General features: G+C 47.0%; 2 long non-coding RNA genes across 3 annotated transcripts; one reads left to right on the top strand and one right to left on the bottom strand.

Annotated features, from left to right (window-relative positions):
- Positions 1-649: 649 nt before the first annotated feature.
- On the top strand, positions 650-14,161 carry LOC127345268 (uncharacterized). 2 transcript variants are annotated; one of them, XR_007878607.1, is made up of 3 exons: positions 650-951; positions 12,539-12,627; positions 13,759-14,161. It is a non-coding gene; the product is annotated as an uncharacterized lncRNA (long non-coding RNA). The 2 variants fall into 2 exon arrangements; XR_007878606.1 differs by having other exon boundaries at positions 12,539-12,640.
- On the bottom strand, positions 8,110-11,136 carry LOC139838619 (uncharacterized). The gene is made up of 4 exons (XR_011756188.1): positions 10,532-11,136; positions 10,338-10,427; positions 10,159-10,255; positions 8,110-10,091 (listed from the first exon to the last, which is right to left on the bottom strand). It is a non-coding gene; the product is annotated as an uncharacterized lncRNA (long non-coding RNA).
- Positions 14,162-14,656: the final 495 nt, after the last annotated feature.

Raw genomic sequence — 14,656 nt, 5'->3', positions numbered from 1 at the left:
TATTCCTCCGGGGAAATTTCAAACGATCAACCTACTACGAATTTAACTAAATTCATTCAAATAAGGTTTAAAGGGAACACAATACCTTACTTTAAACACTCAACGAAACCATTAACCAATCACGGGAATGAAATCACAACGTCAAGATACATCTTTTTTATGTACACATTATCTTGAATTAAATCATGATTGTGTAGGTTAGAGTGGATTAAAATGAACTAGTTTGCTTAAACCCAATGCACTTAAAGGCTCACTAGGAAGTTTGCGGCGTGGCGCACGCCGCGCCCGTGTTGTCAATGGTGCGACATTCTTGTTTAAAAACGGTGTTTTTAGGTTTAAGAGTGCGGGATTCCTTTTCAAAAACAGCTAAAGAAATATCTAAAACTTGACCACGTCCTTGGTATCAAGATAGTTGGTTAGAATTTTGTGGAAATATACAATATTTGGGTTGCTGAAGTATCATGGAAGTGCCAGTGAAATAGGCGGCGGATGGTGGAGTGCTTTTATTTCTTGATCGTTGGCTTAATTGCTTAAAGGAGTCCTTGATGGGCTGAACCACCTTTGTTGTTTCGGCCCGTTGGAGTCTTCTGTTTGCACAATGAAAATAAGAGAGTAGGATGTAGGAGTGGTTCTAAAAAAAAGGTAGAGAATGATCCAGAATGAAGGGTCAGTAGAGGAGCATAGGCCAAAGTGAAGAAAGGGAGGGGCTCGGCTCTGTCACCGCACATGGTAGATCGCAGAGAAGAAGCGAAATCGCTCTCCATCCTGTCTGCACACACGGAACAATGGAGTCCAGTAGTTGACCAAAAATCCAGTTTGGTCTGCGCGCGCAAGGTCAGGGAAGGTGGACTGCAGATAAGGGGAAACATCCCTAGACGGAGGACAGCTAGTGGGCGCCTGCAGCTTACAGAGAACAGCAAGAAGCAAATCTAGCTGATCTGCTACAAACTGGTATGTTCCTCTTCCATGAGTTGTTAGAATTGGATTTCTTTTACATGCGTGAGCTGATTGCATGGATCTGCTCTGAGTTTCTCTATCTGCTAAAGAAAATAAACTGGAACATCAGCTTGTTGCATGGATCTTCTCTGAATTTCTCTATCTGCTAAAGAAAGTGTTGGCGTAAACCCTGCACTTTGAACTCTGACGAACGGCTGCATCTTCAGTTATATTTTCCTTTCCCTGTTCAAATAAAAGGATCTGCCACGTGTGCCTGTACACTGACAGATCAACTAGTCTAGGATCCTTATCTGTAGCTAGATTAGTTAGTGGCTGCGCTGATCAAGTCGTGGGATGGCACGATCTGATGATCACCGCATGCTTAGTCAAGGACGTGAGCGAGAGGGGTTGGGATGGCAGCTCCACTATTCTCGGTCATGATCCTCTTTTCTTGGATCAGTTTGTAATCACTGAATAAAAGGCAAGAAACAGAAAAGCTGCATTCACGCACGCAGCACCAAAACTACTTGTCTCCTGTTTGTTCTTCAGTTCTGACGAAAAACTAGAGAGAGTGAGATCGATCCACAACGACATTTGGTATCAGAGCGAGATGTCGAAGTCACCATCGACAATCGAGAAGAGTAAGGAGGTTGCAGCCGAGGGGAGCGGGTCCAAGCCGCCGCCGGCCCAGCGCCGGCGTCCCTCCACATCTCCGGCTCCGCGGCGAGGCCGCAGCCCCTCTCGACGTGGTGGTGGCGAAATTGTGGTCCGGGAGCGGGTGGTTCGTGAGAGCTCCGGCAACGCGAACTACCCGACGCTGACCCGTTCTAACTATGCAGAATGGGCCATGGTCATGCGTGTGCAGCTGCAGGCCGCGCGCCTGTGGGACGTCATCGAGTACGGCGCCGACGACGAGCAGGACGACCGGGCGGCGCTGGCCGCGCTCCTTCGCGCCGTGCCGCCGGAGCTCGTGCGCACTCTGGCGATGAAGGACTGTGCCAAAACGGCATGGGAGACGATCAAGACCATGCGTCTTGGTTGTGAGCGTGTGCGGGAAGCGAAGGCGCAGACGCGACGACGCGAGTTCGAGGAACTTCGTTTCAAGCCAGGGGAATCGATCGAGGAGTTCTCGATCCGCCTCACGGCCATCGTCAACGACCTTGAGCTCCTCGGCGATCCCCAAGATGAGTACAGAGCCGTCCTCAAGTTCCTCCGCGTCGTCCCAAAGAAGTTCAGGCCGATGGTCATGGCCATTGAGCAGACGGTGAAACTCCGCGATCTGACGATCGAGGACCTCACTGGTCGCCTGACCACCGCCGAGGAGGGCTACGAGCTCGACGACGTCACCGACGGCGTCGGCAGCAAACTTCTCCTCATGGAGGAGGAATGGGCCGCTCGCCAGCAGCGCGGGCACGGACCGCCGTCTACGGGGCAGAAGCAGAACGCTAAGGCAAAACCCCAGCAAGGTGGCAGCGGCACCAACGGCGGCGGCGGAAACGGCGCGCCGCGCCGCGCCGGCAACTGCCGCTACTGCGGCAAGGCTGGACACTGGGCCAAGGAATGTCGCAAGGCCCAGCGAGATCGCGAGCGGAAAGGAGAGGCGGCGCATGTCGCCGAAGAACAGGTCGATGCCCCTGCCCTCCTTCTGGCGGCGATCGAGGGCGCCAGCGACGCGCCAGGAGCGACCGCGGAGCACGACACCACCTTGGTGACCATGGTAGGAGAGCAGGCAGTGCACCTGAATGAGGAGAAAGTAGTCCCAGTCCCCGCCGCTGCCGGCGTGTGGTACATGGACACTGGAGCTAGCAGCCACATGACAGGCAGCAAGGACGCCTTCGTCACCCTCGACGAGTCCGTGACAGGGTCCGTGCGCTTTGGTGATGGATCCCTGGTGCAGATTGGCGGAAAAGGGAACGTGCTGTTCCGGTGCACTGATGGCAATCAGAGGGTGCTCGCCGGTGTGTTCTTCATCCCGAAGCTGAAGACGAACATTGTCTCCTTGGGTCAGCTGGATGAGAACGGATGCAAGTCTGTGATCGAGGAAGGCTACCTGCGCGTCTACGATCAACAGCGTCGACTCCTTGTTCGTGTGAAGCGGGCGGCAAATCGCCTGTATGTTCTGAACCTGAACATCGCTGCTCCTGTCTGTCTCCTGGCCAGGGTAGATGATCCAGCGTGGCTTTGGCACTCACGCCTTGGCCACCTGCACTTCCGGGCAGTGAACACCATGTCGAAACGCGGGATGGTACGCGGAATGCCGCAGCTCGATCACATCGATGAGATCTGCGATGGCTGCACGATCGGCAAGCAACACAGGCTGGCTTTCCCTCAGGCGACCAAGCACCGTTCAGAGCATGCCCTTGACCTGGTACACACTGATCTTTGTGGTCCAATCAAACCAGCCACTGCTGCAGGGAACCAATACTTCCTCCTGGTTGTTGACGACTGCAGCAGATACATGTGGCTCGAGCTACTGAAGACCAAGGATGAGGCATTCAGTAAATTCAGAAAAGTGCAGGCTCTAGCTGAAGCAAAACAACACTGTCGGCTGAGGGCTTTCCGCTCTGACCGTGGCGGGGAATTCAACTCCAACGAGATCATCCAGTGGTGCTCCAAGGAGGGGATACAACACTTCACCACAGCACCCTACTCACCACAGCAGAATGGCGTTGTCGAACGCCGGAACCAAACTGTGGTGGAGATGGCCAGGTGTATGCTGAAGAGTATGGCAATGCCAGCCATGTTTTGGGGCGAAGCAGTGAAGTGTGCGGTGTACATTCTCAATCGCGCACCAACACGCAGCTTGAATGGTGTCACGCCCTATGAAGCCTGGAATCGTCGCAAGCCCACAGTCGAGCACCTCCGCACATTCGGTTGCGTCGCTCACATGAAGAAAACTGGACCAGGCCTAACAAAGCTGTCAGACCGCTCGCTGCTGACAGTTTTCGTGGGGTACGAGGAAGGCTCCAAAGCTTACAGGGTGTACGATCCTGTCGGCGCGAGGCTCTATGTCACGCGCGATGTGGTGTTCGAGGAGCGCCGCCCGTGGAGCTGGGAGCCGGAGCAGAACTCCAGCACGCCATCCACGTTCTCGGTGGTGTACGTCACCGAAGCTGGCGCGAGTCTCACCGACGACGGAAGTGAGTCGAGCGGGAACACCAGCCCAGGCTCGCTCCCTCCGCCGTCCAGGGGCACGCCGAGCACGACACCAGCCACGACGCCGCTGTCCACGCCGACCACCTCTCCCTCGCCGACGCCGTTGCCCACTGTACAATGGTGCACGCCACCGTCGCGGGACAGCGCCCTGGATGTTGCTGACGAAGGAAATGAGGTGCACCGGTACAGGCGCGTCGCGAACATCTACGACACCACCGCGCCGGACGTCGAGCCCGATGAGTCTGATGAGCCCGATGATGAGATCGTTGACACTCAGGTCCTCGGACTCGTGGCTGCTGAGGAGCCAGCGAGCGTCGAGGAAGCCTTGCAAACCCCGGAGTGGAGGAGGGCTATGGAGGAGGAGATGAGCTGCATCGCTGACAACAAAACCTGGACGCGGACCGTGCTTCCTGCAGGTCACCGCGCGATCGGCCTGAAGTGGGTATTCAAACTCAAGAAGGACCCCGATGGCAATGTTGTCAAGTACAAGGCGAGGCTCGTTGTAAAGGGCTACGCACAGCGACAGGGGGTGGACTTCGATGAAGTGTACGCTCCTGTCGCGCGCATGGAAAACCGTGCGGATCCTACTGGCTCTCGCGGCGCACGGTGGCTGGGAGGTCCACCACATGGACGTGAAGTCGGCGTTTCTCAACGGTGAGCTCGCCGAGGAAGTGTACGTCCAGCAGCCACCCGGCTTTGTGGTCGAGGAGGATCGCCATGCCGTGCTGAAGCTGAGCAAAGCGCTCTACGGCCTTCGACAGGCTCCGCGCGCGTGGTACGCCAAGCTAGACTCCTCACTCGTCGATCTTGGCTTCACGCGCAGCCCAGTGGAACATGCTGTGTATCGGCGAGGCAACGACAAGGAATATCTGCTAGTAGGAGTGTACGTCGATGACTTGATCATCACGGGCACCTGCGTCGAAGAGATTATGTCGTTCAAGGCTGAGATGCACCGCCTCTTCAAGATGAGCGATCTCGGGCTGTTGTCTTACTACCTTGGCATTGAGGTCAGGCAAGAACATGGTGAGATCACAGTGTGCCAGCGCGCCTACGCAGAGAAGATCCTCGAGCGAGCAGGCATGGCAGGCTGCAATGCATGCCACACGCCAATGGAGGCGCGGCTCAAGCTGAAGAAGGAGGATGGGGCACAGAAGGTTGACGCAACTGAATTCAGAAGTGTGATCGGCTGTCTTCGGTACCTCGTCAACACACGTCCAGACATCGCACTCGCGGTGGGTGTGGCCAGCAGATTCATGGAATCACCAAGCACAATCCATTGGGCAGCGGTGAAGCAAATATTGAGGTACGTCAGTGGTACGCTTAACCATGGGTGCAGATACATGAAAGGAGTTGGGTCACCGGAGCTGGTTGGCTACACTGACAGTGATCACGCCGGAGATGTGAGCGATCGAAAGAGCACTTCAGGCGTGGTTTTCTTCCTCGGCGGAAGCACAATCTCATGGACCTCGCAGAAACAGAAGGTGGTGGCCATGTCTTCTTGCGAGGCAGAGTACATAGCTGCAGGGGCTGGTGCTTGTCAGGGAGTGTGGCTCAGTAACCTCATTGCTGATCTGACAGGCAAGTCGCGGGAGAAGTTCAAGCTCTATGTTGACAACAAATCCGCGATTGCCCTCTGCAAGAATCCAGTACATCATGATCGGACCAAACACATCGACATCAAGTTTCACAAGATTCGGCAGTGCATTGAGGAAGGGAAGCTGGACGTCTACCACGTCAGGACTGACGCTCAGTTAGCTGATGCTCTCACCAAGGCACTGGGAAGAACTCGTTTCATTGAAATGAGGGTGAAGCTTGGAGTTGTTTCGGTGCAGGTTTAAGGGGGTGAAGTGTTGGCGTAAACCCTGCACTTTGAACTCTGACGAACGGCTGCATCTTCAGTTATATTTTCCTTTCCCTGTTCAAATAAAAGGATCTGCCACATGTGCCTGTACACTGACAGATCAACTAGTCTAGGATCCTTATCTGTAGCTAGATTAGTTAGTGGCTGCGCTGATCAAGTCGTGGGATGGCACGATCTGATGATCACCGCATGCTTAGTCAAGGACGTGAGCGAGAGGGGTTGGGATGGCAGCTCCACTATTCTCGGTCATGATCCTCTTTTCTTGGATCAGTTTGTAATCACTGAATAAAAGGCAAGAAACAGAAAAGCTGCATTCACGCACGCAGCACCAAAACTACTTGTCTCCTGTTTGTTCTTCAGTTCTGACGAAAAACTAGAGAGAGTGAGATCGATCCACAACGACAGAAAATAAACTAAAAAGAAAAAAAATACTACTAATGTAAAATAAGTAAAATCTAGAGGAGATAAAGATTACTGTCAGGGAAAGGAAATACAGCTTATAATAGTCTAGGGAAACGAAATAAGGCTTAGCCAAAAGAAAAATACAACACTGCCAGGGGAGGTTTCAGTTACAACAAAATATATGATAACTTAGCATTTCATCACTTAAATAAACTCTTCAGCAATTGGAGGTACGTCAACTTATAATATAGTCTACAGAAATGAAACACAGCTTCAACAAAAGAAGAACACAACATCACTTAGTGATCATCAATCACTTCATGGTACACTATACTTATCGGATCCTCAGTTGGACCTCCGCTTTCGTCAAGTGCAAGAACCGTTAATCCTCTCCCGGAGGTCACCCTTGAGACAACACATAAAGTTGCCCGTGAGGAAAATTTTGGCAAATAAACAACAACCTTGTTCAAGTGTCAACCCCTAGCTCTTATTAACTGTCATTGCATAGCAAGGTCGAACTGGATACTGCTATCATTGTAATGTAAACGGCCATTTGATGGATGGTACATGCAATACAATCATTGATATATATGCGGTGGCCAACGTTGCTACCAGTAATGATCTTAGCCTCCAGAACCCATTCACCCAAATACCCAATCTAGTAACCATGGGACTGGTACCATTGCATAGTACAATAGACTGATTAATATTCTGTAGTAACATTATTGAGGCAGCAACTTTTAGCGAGATCTTATGATGCCGAAAATTTCTAGGATCCACCTTGTGGAGAAATTCTTGAGGACATAGCAAATCAGCATCTGCCATATCATCCATCGTCTTGAAAATAGTGTCGAGAATTTGTGAGTTCATATTAGGCACATGCCTATACTTCCCTTTCGTGTTGGGTTGGTGCAATCAACATCACCCCGATATTGAAACACCTCATATATCATAAAATCGATATTCAGAAACACATTGCTTAATCATGATGTGTAGAGACTGACTTCATTGCATATATCGCTAGAACCCGCAAAGAAAGGTCATAACTTAGAATGTTCTTTGAAACTGAACCTTCGAAATGGCATATTGATCTGCGACTGGATATGTACACATGAATATATGTACGATAGGATATAGAACAGTAAGTAATTAAGCATGCACTATTCTGTAGCTTCTATTTAGATAAGCTTTAAAGAAAATAAAAAAGGCATGATCTTCAAACAAAACCAAATCGAATAATGAAGTGTAATTCTGAGTGTGTTCATTGTAAGTGAGTTAAATATTTTACTCTTTTGATATTTGACCTTCTATGATAGATTCGAAACTTCTATATGTTCACCATCCTAAACAATGCAAGGCAGGATCAAACCATCTCATATTTATCTAAGTACACAGTTGTACCATTCCTCTGAATTTAAAAAATACATGAAAACATGTTTTGAGAACTTGGAAGCTCATAACTGTGTGCATGAAAAGGTTTAGCTTGTGTTGCTCGGGATGGGCTGACTCCATATGCGCGAAAGATCTGAGATCTTCAACCAAAGCCCCCCGATTTGGTCGTCTTTGAACAAAGTAGGTTGAACCCAGCGGAACAAAGAATGTTCTTAAGCACCACCATATGACCCTATTAAGTAGGGGACACTTTAGATATAGGAAAATAAATCTAACTAATGTAGGCTTCGCAGAAATTGCATTTTTCTCTTTTCAATGGAAAAATCTTCTCCACTGCTGGCAATGGCAGATAAAAGACTAACAGTTGTGAATAAGAAGAGGCTGTGCAATGAACTAAGATCTAGAGAACGCACAATACAGAGCACGAAGGGAACAGTCTAGAGGAAAACTGGCAAGATTGAGAAGCCCCATAGGGATTTGGTGCGCTTATCTGAAATGTGCGATGCTATAGTGTGAAAGTTATGGAAGCTTGGGGAACTAACCCGAGTATGTAATCAATAATTTTGCTTGCCTTGTCTAAGGTACCACTGTCTGATAGAGGCACACACACCAGAACACTGAACTATGGCAAAAGTAGTATAGCATCAGCGATTACAATTACACTTGTACAACGTGTACTTGTACAACGTGTACTTAGGAAACCAAGAAGAAAAGCACATACACATACAAAAAATGGAAGCACAAATATCCAGTCAAGTGATCCTGCATTGCTTGCTTGGCACATCATGAGTGGTACTGAAATCACAATAGCAAAACGGACGGTTCTTCAAACTGAAAACAGAACATACCTGTAGTGTTGCAGGTAACACAATGAAAACCAACACAATTGATCTTGTGGTTCGGAAGCCGGACTGATTGATATACAAAATGATATTCTCACCAAAGTGACCATGCACCCTAAAATGGTATTGATCTTCAAGTAAATGATGTTGGATATCAATATAGAGTACCATACATCTCACAAAAAAAATAGAGTACCATATCCTGATATCCCACAACCTGGTTATAAGAGGAATCGGAAGATAAGATCATATGAAATCAGACTAATTTACGGGAAAGAGGAAATACAATCAACCACATAATTCATGGTGCACACAGTGGCCATCTATATAGATGCCACCTTGACTAAACATGCCAATAACAACTTAACTGCACTGTAACTATATAAGGGCACATAAAGAATAAATTGATGCTTGCTGCAGCTATTTCTCTCACCAATGCAGAATAAAAACATAAGTGTTTGATGCTGATACATTTTCACTTGGTAATGGCGACATAGAGAGGAGACTAAAGTAAGCCTTAGTGTTAGGCCACTAAAGAACTCTATAAAATGCGATGGATACATCAACACTCATGAACACTGAACAACCTGATGTTCACGTAAGCATGGGGTTCCACTATTTATTTGAATTTTAGGAGCACACTGAAACATATTTTCAACACTCAAATTTAAGAAATTCTGAGGTTTTATGTAGATAGGTAATGTCGCCTACCTGTTTTTTCCAGCATATACAACTGCCACATGAAAAATCCCTTGAAAACATAATGCCAAGCTTAGCCTGGTCAGTACTTAGTATTGTCGAGGAGACCAACAACCCATCATAAAAATACAATTCTGCCTTTCATTCAAATTTAAATACTATTACATATGACCAAGAGCATCAAATAATTTCTGAATAGAGCTTGTGTGTCAGAGAATAATAAAACAAAAAGAACTAAAAATTTCAGTCAAGATCACCTTCACCTTGACTGGACTCTGAACACATATGATTTGCTTGCTTAGATTTAAGTTTTATATTTATGCAAAGGCTCTCTAAAATCCCATCATTGCAAAAAGATATATAAGAAGGGCATGCTATCACATATATTGAATACCTGCCTACAAAGCACTACTTACAGGTGATGTTGCATATATTTTGGCAGTAAAATTCTCTAACGAAATGGATGTCATGACATGTAGATCAATCTGGTAGTTGATATTGGCAGTCCACTGTTTGTGTCAATCTGCAGCAAAAAAAATATTTAAGGTTAATATTTACATGGAACTAATTAATCCATATATATCCAGACCGTTTCTATAATCAAACTGTAATAACGAAGAAATGTTAAAGATTTAGCACCCACGATTTTCCTTTAAAAAAACTAATCCAAAACTGAAGTTAGCAAGCAGGCATGGTAATATTATTTTCAGAGGGCAAGTAATGGGTTTTAGGAGTACTCCTCATAACATGTGACCCATCTAAGAAGCAACCTTGCAATTCAAACCCCTCTAAGGCACAGTTTCCTGCAAGCATTGAAAAAGCCTAATGACAACAACAGCAAATCCAAAATTAGAAAAACAGACGAATTACCTTAAGGTTTTTTGCAAATACCTACACATGGTGTCATTTCTTGCTTCCATGGTATGGCCTGCAGGTCATGTAAGAAGATATTTTCCCAAGATTTTAACTGCAAGTTTAAAATAAATCAACCAAACAAAACCAAATACATCCATGCTTTGTGAAGAGATGCTCCATATTAATTAGGGAACCTTGGTGTATTGAGATGCACATCCCGCACTTTGTGTTTTTTCCAAGCAGCAACATTTCCTCATTCGGCTCTCTGCAAGTCCATCACTTGCCTGTAATTGATGAGTAGTTGTCAGATTGGTTAAAGAGGAAAAAAGTTAGTGATGCTTAAAGTAATGGAAGGATCCAATGAGTAATCGGATGTATAGGTTCATACCTATCTCTGCAACAAAACAGGCTGAGGATCTCGAGTCTCATTTGAAGAAGCCAGCACGGGCATGGCGAGTTGCCGTGCTGCTTGTCCCGGATCCCTGCCGATCCTTTCACCATTCGTATGTGATAGTGGATCCAAGATCGCGGCGGCGGACAAAGTACACCGCTGGCAGAAGCAGTGGAGTAAAGGACGCGCCGGCGTAGGTCGAGATCCTCCAGTGCGCCCGCCGCTGCGCTCGCTAACAGAGAAAGAAGAAGTGAGGCCGGACAAAGGGAGAGGAGAGTAGAGGAGGGAGAGGTCAGGCGGCGTACGTACGCACCGCCGCGCTTAGCCTCTGGTCGACGTGGGTGTCTCCGTCCTCGGTGATCCCTGTTCGCCGTTCCGCCTCGACGCCGGTGGAGCCGCCGCCACCCAACTCCCTCGCGCAGCGCCTCGACCGGCACGCATCGCCGCGATGCCATCACCGGCTTCGGGAGCTCGCTCGGGAGGTGCGGAAGGGAGGGAGAGGAGTGCGCCGCGGAGGACGTGAGCGGCAACGGCCAGTTTTCTTTCACCGGGGCGGTGGAAATTAGAGAGGAAGAAGTGGAGTCGTGGAGTCCAGACTGTTCGAGGCCTCCGCACCGCTTTGACCAATGGGAACGGGCGTGAATTAAGGAGTCCATGGGAGGCAGCCGGTAACTCAAGGAAAAAGCAGTAACGCAAAAAAAAAAAAAATGTGTGGAGAGGAGAGATAACCGGAAGACACAACCGGAAACTTCCGGTTATTAAATGTTTTGCATGCAAGAAAAAAAGGCAGTTGAATTACCTCTCCCAGATCTACAGTACCAGGCGCTATGTACAGTAACAAATCTGTAATGAAATTAATACCCAAAAATTGCTCAAAAAAACGTGGTTTCAGCAAAGTCCTTCGGCTTTGATATAGGGTATAATAATAATATAATGCTACATACCGGTAACAAATCCTCATGCATGTTTTTCTGCCATGGTGCGCAAATGTGCTTATTGCCGTCCAATCGTAATCCATAAATATTCCTAAATTAAATTTTCACTCATACAACTTTTAGCGGGCTATGTTTTACTGTTGGGGAAAAATCCATGCAGGCAACCAAACTTGCCCATGAGGTTTGTTTCTACATCTACACTACTTAAAAAGAAGGAACATGTTCCAAATTCTGCCAATACGTCTTACCCTTTCGTCGTCGCGTCTGGTCCTTCGTCCGCAAATCGTTTCGTTTCGTCGATCGATTCCGTCGTCCCGCACGCGGCCAACTGGGCCAAGCCCAACTATCTCGTGTGACAGGAACGGAAACCCAATACCTGAAACCCTCGCCCCCCTAGAAATCCTGCTCCCCTCCGTGGATTCCACGACCCACTCGGCCGCTCTTGAGTCTTGACTGTTGCCGCCGCCGACCCTCCTGACGATCTCGTGATCTACGGGGAGGATGTCAACAGCCTGCGGCGCGGGCGTGCGGCACCCATCGCCGCCGCCACAGCCTACTCTGGCCGCCTCCCCCGTCGCCTCACTCCGTCGGCTCCTCGGTCAACCTATGTTCCAAGCTTTCCGGCATCCGTACCGCCCCACATGGGCGTCGCTCGACGTGTTTGTGCTGCTACTTCTGAAGTTGGTGAATCAAAAGGGCAGTGGCACCAACACGATAAGTTGATCATATTCCCGCAGCAGCGTACGAGCACGTGCACGGCGAGCCCCTCCGATGGCACGTCGGCTGGAAGGCCTGACGCGAGTAGGGGAACGGCAGCACGCGAGATCCTCTAGGAATCCGCTGCCGACGATGCCCGTCGTGGCCGCGACGACAGAAGGAAGCACCGCCGTATCTAGAACCCCCGACACTGCCGTAGACAGTTCATGCGGCCTTCAATCTAAAGGCAATGAAGCTAGACCCCATGATGCTTCCCGCTGAATTTCTACTCCCTGATGCAAAACCGTGCAACTTTAGGTCTCGTGAATTTCCAGTCTATTTCACTGACATCCTATGCTATCATAAATTGCAGTAAAGAAAAGACGACTCACCATATGATGCTTCTGAAGTTGGTGAATGAAAAGAGGGTCAAGGTTGATCATGCGGTTATTGAGACAACAGGTAAATCTCATTGGTAAGTATACTCAGTATATAATCATACTTTTTTTTTAGCATAAAGAGGTGTTAAGTTCCAATGTGTGATAGAATATCACTATTCAGGGCCTCCAAAGCCTGCTCTTGTTATTCTGACATTCTGTTCTTATGAATTGGTCTCGGAATAGGAGAAACTTGATGTGGTTACTTTTGTTCATTGTGAGCATGTCACGAACATTTAAATGAAGTGAAACCAAAGGTGGATTGTGAATAAGGCAGTATAAATTTTTTCTTATGGACATTGGATTTTGTTGAACAATGTATTAAGTCTGATGCAAATTTCTTTTTGTTTTTTTATTAAGGATATCTTTATTCTGCTTTCTTCTTGAATAATACAACTTAAAAAAGTTCCTCTTGCTTTTCTAATATATGGAGCTGGAGGTTTTAACAAACAACATCGGGGTAGGTTGGTAGAATATGTCTTCAGATCAAAGTAAACTCCACTAACCACAAACAAAGGTTCAAATCCTCCTCTGGCCTCTCTACCTAGGTATTAAGTCTTTTCTTCTTCTTAAGGAGAGCACCGTACACATCTTTTAGTATGCCTACTCATAGCTATTGAACAGATTTTGCATCCCATTGTGATGCTTGTCGTGTTCTTTGGTGCTGCTTACTGAATACATGATTTTCAAGAGAGCACTGTACACATCTTTTAGTACTCATAGCTATTGAACAGATTTTGCATCCCATTGTGATGATTGCCGTGTTCTTTGGTGCTTCTTATTGAATACATGATTTTAAGAAGAGCACGGTACATATGTTTTAGTATGCCTACTCATAGCTATGTTGGTTATTGCGTTGTCATAGTTCGTAGTATAGTTGCTGCTTCTTCATTTGGTATTTTGCAGAAACATGGCTGTGAATTGTAGTTGTGATCGATTATTTTTTCGGTGCTGGAAACAAGAGGAAATTATCCTACCTTATGTACATCTTAACTTTACAATCTAAGAGGAACAGAAAAGAATATTATAAATCTATATTTCTTTACAGTCTTTAAAAGATCAAGAATATTTGGTATTTGCCATATGAGGGATCCTCGTGCTTCTCTTGCCCTTGAGGCGCAGATGCTCTTATGCTCTTTAGTCTATGCTACTTTAGGTACCGAAACAGAGGACGCCGAGGAGGACCGATATCGGTAGCGGCTGGCCGGCTGGGTCGAGATCAGAAGCGGACGCTCAACCCGGCTAGCTCTGGTAACATGTTTCGTTTTCGGTGGGGACTGGCCGGTAACAGTTTTGAGCTGCGCTGGGACTCGATTACACGATACTTGTTTTTGGAGGAACTAAATCAAACACGATTAACGGAAAGAGGTAACAATGTAATCGGTGAAAATATGCGAACCAAATTCTTCCTTGGAGGATAGAAAAATGAGGATGGGTTTTTACTACGTAGTATGCATTGCAAGAAATTTTATACGTATTTTTGTATACGTTACTTTGTAACTTATTCTTATAAAAGAATTGTTGTCAATGTATAAAAAAAGTAGTATGCTTCACATTCAGTGTCATGTTGCACTTTTGTAATCGATTTATACAATGAATTAGGATCAACAAAGTTTTTCTTACACACTTAGGTAATGAAAATACCAATAATTGTCCTACGGAAAAATGGCCAATATGGTGAAAATTGCTAGATTGTGTGCTATAGAAGAAGAAACATAACATGTTAAAAAGGGAAAAAAGTATAGTTGTTGGTCCTCAAAGGATTAGTAAGAAGATAAAAATGTGTTTTAAAAACTATAAGTCACCATATTTCCATACGTCCAACAAAATAAATTCACCTTTCAACATATTTTGTTTTTCCGTGGCAACGCACGGGCATTTAACTAGTTTTTAAAGAAGTTTAGGAGATCCTCGTAGGAAAACCTAAAAATGGTGGTCGTTTTGAGGATCGGGCATTTTTAAGGGATCTACTACTTGAGAAAGCTACCTCTATGATCATCCTTGCTCCAGCCTTGGGATTACGCGGGATTGACATCTACCGATCACGAAGCGCC

This window comes from Lolium perenne, chromosome 3 (assembly GCF_019359855.2).
Source record: "Lolium perenne isolate Kyuss_39 chromosome 3, Kyuss_2.0, whole genome shotgun sequence".
Taxonomy (NCBI): Eukaryota; Viridiplantae; Streptophyta; class Magnoliopsida; order Poales; family Poaceae; genus Lolium; species Lolium perenne.
Note: the sequence above shows the minus strand (reverse complement) of the source record. Positions and strands in the feature narration are given on the sequence as shown.